An 8,479-nucleotide genomic window follows, 5' to 3' on the forward strand; every position below is an offset into this window, starting at 1 on the left:
GATACAACATCTCGCCCACGCTGCCAGAATTGTCATATACCTTGTCGGGATATAGAACTCCTCAACTAACTAGATCCACTAAGCTATGCTTAAAATCATTAAGGAATCATCTAAAAAGTATGACCATTTCTACCCACGTTGGCTATATGGTTTATGGAGACTTGAGTTATCTGAACTCGTCCCCATATTAGTGCTCAATACTTCTCCCAAATTGTGACTAGCTCATATGTTTAAAAACATAACTCTTTATCTGTGGTTTGAGATTATTACTCAAAATCTATCCCTTAAAAGAGATGGAACTCAAAATTACTCATGAAAACTCATTTGGAAATCAGGGTTTCCTCTCATCTTAAATGTGAAAACATTTATTCTTTGGGAATACTTAGTTCCCATATATCATTTTCAAGGAGAAAATGTTTTTCAATTTTCTCATGTTTGGTTGGGTAAAATGTTTTGGAAAATGCTTTCCAAATCAACTCATTTTCCTCAATTGAGGAGATTCTTGTGTACTTGTATTAAGTATCCGAATCTAAAGAGAAATTGAGAAAAAGAATCGAATCTAGTCAAGTTAAGATTAGAAAATGAGTTACAAAATTCATCGGAACCACCTGGGGAGGGGCTGGTGCGGTGCGCCCCAGATGCGCTAGAGGGGCTAGGGCGGCGCGCCAATAGTGCACCATTTTGGGGTCTCTGAACTTTAGGGGCTGGCGTCCCGCGCCAGTAGTGCGCCCGGGACGTCTGCCTCCGACCAATGACACTGACCTACGGTATGAGTGTCTACGATCGTCGATAATATAGTTACCCAATCAATGGTTGGGGTCGTGTCCCAAGGGAGCAGTTTTGAGAATTAATAACCAATTAGAATTTCATTCAAGTTAGTCGTAATTAAAGACATTTGCGATAAAAGACATTGTAAATTAAAGAGGGTGACACAAAAGTGTCAAATATCAAAAGGGAGTTTTGTAACAGGTATTAAAACAACAAAATAACACAAGAAAATCAAGTATGGGGAAAGGTTCTTGGGATGTGACCGCAATACAAGTTGAGATAAATTGTTAGGTACATGCTTTCGATAAGAAATTTGCAAAATAATAGTGACTAGGCTAAGCTTTAAATGGAAATAAGTTCCCTCTCGGGCAACTTACCCCGTTTCAAATGCGTTCCTCTCGGACACCCATTTTCCGCATGAAGACCAGCCTACGCCTTACCCCACTCATTCTCTCGAGTTGAGTGTTAGGATATGGGACTAGGGTTCACCCTCTCGGGATGAACCTCATGTCGACCCACTTCTCAGGCCATCAGTCTAGTGGTTTTAGTTTCGCGACTTCCCTCTCGGGCAAGTCGAAAATACATGGGTGACTTTGTATTTGCAACTACAAACCATGTAGATTAAACCACAACCACTAGGTGAAATCACCATTAAAATACATCTAACCTATCAGCAAGCAAAACCCAACAAGAATATCAACCCATATTTGCTAAATCACACCCCAAGAATGGGGTTTTTAGCCACACATCAAGAAATAAGAAATTATACCTAACATGATAACGAAATCAACTGGTATAAGAAATTAAACCTTGAATTAAGCAAAGGAAGATGAATAGAGAAGACCCACTTCCAACTTGGGGAAGAAGAACTCCTTTCTTCAAAACTCTACAAAACCCTCTCCAAACTTGAGAGAAAAATATCAGCTAAAGTATGTTCTAAAGTGAAAATAATAAAAATAGTTGTTCCACCCTTGTCTTTTTTACTACAATTCTAAATAGTATTTATAGTTTTCACAAATTGTGCTGCGGAGGATTGTTCGACGACATTAGTCGAGATCGCTGATGAACTCGGCGATCCGCCCTTTGGTCAGTTCAACACCTTCAGTGTCTTACCTTTAGCATCCTCGCATTCTGGAACATAGGGCGGTACAGCACTGCTTCGCGAAACTTATCGGCGACTCGCCGACTGCTCCTTTCCTTGCCTTTTGATCCACTTCCTTCAAGGCTTCGCGTACTGGAACGAAGGGCGGTTCATGTCGTTTTGGGGACTCGCCAAGTTAAACTCGGTGATCCGCAAGATTCCATTTCTTGTTCTTTTCAGCCCTATTTGCTCCGTTTTGACCTAAGTGTCCATGCTTCCACTAAAACTTCAAATACCAGAAACTTCAGCATTTTAATCAGGTATTGAGATAAAACAAACATTCAAGGACATTATTTCCATTAAAATAAAAACCTAAATTAGTCCAATTTATGGACTAATCAACACCCCCAACTTAAATTTTTGCTTGTCCTCAAGAAAACTCAAGTTCAGCCGTTCAAAACGGTGCCTCAAACAGTGCTACACAAGACTTAATCATGAATGCACACAACAAGACTCAACTTACTTATGCAAGGATTAATTGTGTACTCAAAGATTCAAATTGTGACACACCATCACCAAAGATTCTCATGCTCGCAAGAGTTGCTACTTGTGCAAGTTCAAGCTTAACAAAAGTATCTAAATGCCCTCACGTAAAGAATAATTCCATATTCACACATAGATATGAGTCAATTTAAGATCATGAATCAGATACAACGCTCACACTCAAAAAGAGGAACACAATGCATGTTTTCACCCATAGGTTTGCCCTTATTTTCCAATTGACTTTCGATCCAGCTTACTCAAGATAAAAAAAAGGTCTTCCTAAGGCTTGTAATGGGGCTGAGTGCAAAGGTATGGGTATTTAAGCTCAGTGACTTTCATCCTCGTGAGATGTGATGTTCTCGAAATATCATCTTCCCTTCCTTTCTCAATTCTTCTTCTAGTGCTCATAAGTCATCCTATTATTCGTTCTCCATGTATTGCTTGGAAACCTAGTTTCTTTTGCACTTTTATTCCACGACCTTCTTTTTCTTTCTTTTCTTTTCTCTTTTTTTTTCTCTTATTTTTTATATGGAGGGTTTCCATTTTGTTTTGCAATACAATAGGTTCAGGAGACTTTCTTGCACTTCTTGACTTTTTCTTTTCCTTTTTTCCACACCCCCAACTTAGACTTTTGGCCTAAGTTGGCTATTCACTAACCACAATTCAAGAGGATTATAGGTAGCGGATCAAATAAAGTCTAGGGTTTATCAAGGTTCTTCCAAAGAAAGGTAAGACTCAAAGGGTGTTCAAGAGAGTTTCACACGCTCACATGTAGGCCACAAAAAGAGGTATATGTCAAATTGGCTCATACTCTTTAAAATTGCCTAAGATCATCTCAAGAGTAAACCTTTCTAAATCAATCAGACTAACAGGACAAATTCTAGGTTTATTCATGCAAGGTTCAAAGTAAGCTAATCACACAAGGCATCGATACTTCAGTCAAACAAGACTAGACACGTTTGCTAGAGTGCAACGGTCCTCACAAGAAAATCAATTCGATAAATGGCTAGTCACAATGAGATGCAAAAAGTGCACATATTGTCTATGTTCGAAATCGAGACTTAAATTTTTGCAAAAGAACAACCACTTTCAACACAAGAGGTTGCGAATTATTTTTTTCCGAATGATCAAAATTGTTTTTGTAATTAAAAAAACAGGAGTCATAAGCTCAAACAACCACATAAAAGTAGTATTTAAAACACAAATTAAAATAGACAGCCCACATATCCAAATAACACACAAAGGTGGGCCTCACCCCACCACAAATAAAAGCATATGTCCTCAAATGCATGTAGAAGTATCCAAAAGTTTAGACAAGTAAAGATAGAGAGAGGTGAAGGGGAATCCTGTCTACACGCTTGCTTCATCTGTCGAAGCATTGTTGCCTGCTGCATTAGCCTGAAACTCGACAATGGCCCCCGGGTTGTCATTATGGGTTTCATTATGTTCCTTTGTTCTAGCTTCTGCAGCGATGTTAGCTTCAACCATTCTATCCACGTCATGGGCTGCCAAGAAGGAATTCACGGCTGTGTATAAGATGCGCCTCCATGAAGGAATGGCGGGATCAATGGGAATTCTCCTACTGGCACTTGCTTTCTTATTCTCCCTTCTTTCTTTGGTCAGTTCTGCTATCTTTTTATCTCTTTTGAAATCCCGTGCTCTTACATGTCAGGGTGGCATGTCTCTTCCTGCAACTTTTGGTCTTCCTATTTCTGCAAAGGCTTTGGGGAAAAGTTAAAAAGTATTTAAACAGGGCAAGAGAATGGTGCGCGTATGATCACCTTGCCACACTAGTTGGTGACGTGCTCACTCACTTAGTTTAGTTATTGAATACCAATTATGCAAAGATGTTAATCAATGATGTATGAAATGCCCTCAATGCAGAGATTCAACCAAGACTTGCTAATATCAACACTATGCAAATGAGTACAATTTTACTAAATTAAAAACGGGGTTTGAATCACCAACCTTTAGTGTCGAATCAGATGCTAATGAAGTGCTAGATAGCAATGAGATTCAAATCCGCACACAATTTGACACTTACAATAATTTAGACTTGCAAGAAATATAAAACTAAAGTGCAGGTGCAAGTTTGGTAAGATGAAGAAATGAGAGAAAATGAATGAACCAGAATATTTAAACCTATGGCTTGCAGAAACCGTCCAGTTTCTGCCCATTCGGCAATGTACATTGGGTACTCTCATTCACTCGGCGAAGCGCTAAGTGTCTAGTCTATTCGCCAAATGTAACAGGACTCGCAGCTCATGTAAGAATCTCAACGACGGTCTATATTGCAATCGCCTACATGGTTGGCGATTCGCCATTAATTTTCTACTGAACGCCAAGTTTTACAGAATCCCAGCTGACATTGCCTTGAGTCACCCGGTGGAAAGAGTCGTGCTCGCCGATATCATCGGGAATCCGCCAACTGGACTTGTTATTTGCCTCCATATATTATTTCACTCTCCTCCCTTGCTTCAACCTATACAAACTACACACCATTATTTTCTCAAAGTAAACCAAAGCAATAAAGGGTTTTGGGTTACCTTCCAAACATCGTCTTAGTTAACGTCGTGGCACGACGTTAGTCCACCTTTAACTCTCACCCTTGGGGTTAGCCATAGTGTCACTAGGCAAGCCCACTTGCTGTCTTGGATTTAGGTGAGACGAGATGTGACCCATTTGGGTCTCCAACTGCTTGATTGAAACAGAATGAGAGGTAACGGTCTGGCTGAGGGTGGAAACATCCTCTTTCATGCCTTTCAGCAGTTTGTTTGACCCTTCAACTTTGTTGAGGATGCACGAAAGCATATCCTCAGACCTACTACCCTCCGAGTCCTTTGGCTTTTGGCGTTCGTGGGGAGGCACATAGTTGTCTTTCTCCCCATCTTTCCAATTAGGATTTTGGTCTCTCCATTCTCGATCCTACCATCTTTCATCTCTATCCCAACCTTGATTTACATCCTGCCTTGGGTAATTTGATCCATAACCACCACCTTGGTTGGCTAAGAAGTTTACCTCTTAATTATACAAGGCGTGGAAGCTTGCCTCTTCTGGATTTGCACACCCGATCCCCACAACATTGACACCACGGGTACCAGCCCCCATTATATTTTTGGATAGAATATCAAGTTGCGTCATGATCTTGGCCATATTTTGATCTCTCGTATTGTCTTTTTCAACATGCTCCTTGGATAGCTGAAATGTGACCGGTGAGACTTGATCTTCGCGGGTGTACCGCGTCCTGTTGATGGTTGTCATACCATCAAGGAGTTGAGCTGCCACTGTGTATGGTTGCTGCATTAATCCTCCGGGTGAGAGTTGGTCAGCTATACCCTTGTTTACCGAGTCTAGACTCCGGTAGAAGTATTGAAGGAGCACATTATTAGAAAGACCATGTGTTGGGCATTGTTGCACCAGTTTTTTAAATTTGAGCCAGGTTTCGTGCAGAGGTTCGCCATTCAGACGCTTGAAGCTTTGGATGCTATCCCGGATAGTCATCATCTTCGAAGGAGGGAAAAGTCGTACATTGAATGCATTCACCAACTCCTCTAACGAAGTGATTGAGTTACGTGGCTACTCGGCTAACCACTTGCACGCTTCACCCATCAATGAGAAAGGAAATTACCTCAATTGAACTGATTCCTAAGAAGTATTTTTGAATGAGAATAGTCCACACATATCTACGAAGTTTCGAAGATGCTCGTGTGGGTCCTCATGATCTAATCCGCTGAAAAGCCCCTTTAGCTGCAGAAGTTGCAACATGGTGCTTGTTATGTGAAATACTGTGTTTCCTTCTGCTTGAGGTAAACGAATAGCTCCAACATCTCCCATGAGATACGGATCATTGAGATTGGGTTCTTGGACGTCATGGAGATTTTCGATGTCATCCTGTGGCCCACCTGGCTCCCGTTACTACCGTTGACACTCATGCTTTCTGCAATATTTCCAAAATCAATAAAACACAACTAAAAGTTCAGTTAGTAACTGCAACTAACAAGAGCAACAATTCCATTTTACTATAAATTCGCAAATAACACCACTCCCCGACAGCGGCGTCATTTTGATGCTTATCGTGACCGACGACACTGACCTACGGTATGAGTGTCTACGATTGTCGATAATATAGTTACCCAACCAAGGGTTGGGGTCGTGTCCCAAGGGAGCGATTTTGAGAATTAATAACCAATTAGAATTTCATTCAAGTTAGTCGTAGTTAAAGACATTTGAGATAAAAGACATTGTAAATTAAAGAGGGTGACACAAAAGTGTCAAATATCAAAAAGGGCTTTTGTAACAGGTATTAAAACAACAAAATAAACAAGAAAATCAAGTATGGGGAAAGGTTCTTGGGATGTGACCGCAATACAAGTTGAGATAAATTGTTGGGTACATGCTTTCGATAAGAAATTTGCAAAATAATAGTGACTAGGCTAAGCTTTAAATGGAAATAAGTTCCCTCTTGGGCAACTTACCCCGTTTCAAATACGTACCTCTCGAACACCCATTTGCCGCATGAAGACCAGCTTACGCGCTACCCCATTCACTCTCTCGAGCTGAGTGTTAGGATATGGGACTAGGGCTCACCCTCTCGAGCTGAACCTCATGGCGACCCACTCCTTAGGCCATCAGTCTAGTGGTTTTGGTTTCGCGACTTCCCTCTCGGGCAAGCCGAAAACACATGGGTGGCTTTGTATTTGCAACTACAAACCCTTTAGATTAAACCAAAACCACTAGGTGAAATCACCATTAAAATACATCTAACCTATCAGCAAGCAACACCCAACAAGAATATCAACCCATATTTGTTAAATCACACCCCAAGAATGGGGTTTTTAGCCACACATCAAGAAATAAGAGATTATACCTAACATGATAATGAAATCAACTGGGTATAAGAAATTAAACCTTAAATTAAGCAACTGAAGATGAATAGAGAAGACCCACTTCCAACTTGGGGAAGAAGAACTCATTTCTTTAAGACTTCACAAAACCCTCTCCAAACTTGAGAGAAAAATATCAGCTAAAGTATGTTCTAAAGTGAAAATAATAAAAATAATTGTTCCACCCTTGTCTTTTTTACTTCAATTCTAAATAGTATTTATAGTTTTCACAAATTATGCTGCGGAGGATTGTTCGGCGACATTAGTCGAGATCGCCGATGAACTCGGTGATTCGTCCTTTGGTCAGCTCATCACCTTCAGTGTCTTACCTTTAGCATCCTCGCATTCTGGATCATTGGGCGGTACAACACTGCTTCGCAGAAATTATCGGTGACTCGCCGACTGCTCCTTTCCTTGCCTTTTGATCCACTTCCTTCAAGGCTTTCCGTACTGGAACGAAGGGCGGTACATGTCGTTTCGGCGACTCGCCAAGTTAAACTCGGCGATCCACAGGATTCCATTTCTTTTTTTTTCAGCCCTATTTGCTCCGTTTTGCGCCTAAGTATCCATATTTTCACTAAAACTTCAAATACCTGAAACTTCAGCATTTTAATCAGGTATTGAGATAAAACAAGCATTCAAGGACACTATTTCCATTAAATAAAGCCCTAAATGAGTCCAATTTGTGGACTCATTAGCCCCCACCTGTTTTTCGTCGTTTTGCCCGTCTGAGTCCTTTTAAAGTATACTAACACTCCCTATCGATTATAACTACTATATATGACTTCTAAACATCTAGAAATCATCCTTAAACATGAATCATAACCTTGAATCCATAAATTCAAATTCAAGGTCGAGCTAAGAGTCAACTCTTGAGAGTTCTTCGAGTCTTTTCAAAAAATCTTTTACAATTGTTTTAAACTTGTTTTAAGACTTGAGCATTGAGTTGAGTAAAGAGTAAGGGTGTGTTTGGTATGAAGGAAAATGTTTTCGTGGAAAACAAGTTGATTTTTGACTTATTTTCTCATGTTTGGTTGGTGAGTAGAAAATATTTTCCGGAAAAGATTTTTTAGTGTGTGATTTATGAATGAAAATTATTTTTGAGAAAATATCTCTTTTTTTACTAGAGAGTGGAAAATAATTTTTGAATTGAAATTGAAATTTTTTTAAAAAATAAACTTAATTTTGTTTTTTTTTTTTTTTG

The sequence above is a fragment of the Solanum stenotomum genome, chromosome 9 (genome assembly GCF_019186545.1).
Source record: "Solanum stenotomum isolate F172 chromosome 9, ASM1918654v1, whole genome shotgun sequence".
Taxonomy (NCBI): Eukaryota; Viridiplantae; Streptophyta; class Magnoliopsida; order Solanales; family Solanaceae; genus Solanum; species Solanum stenotomum.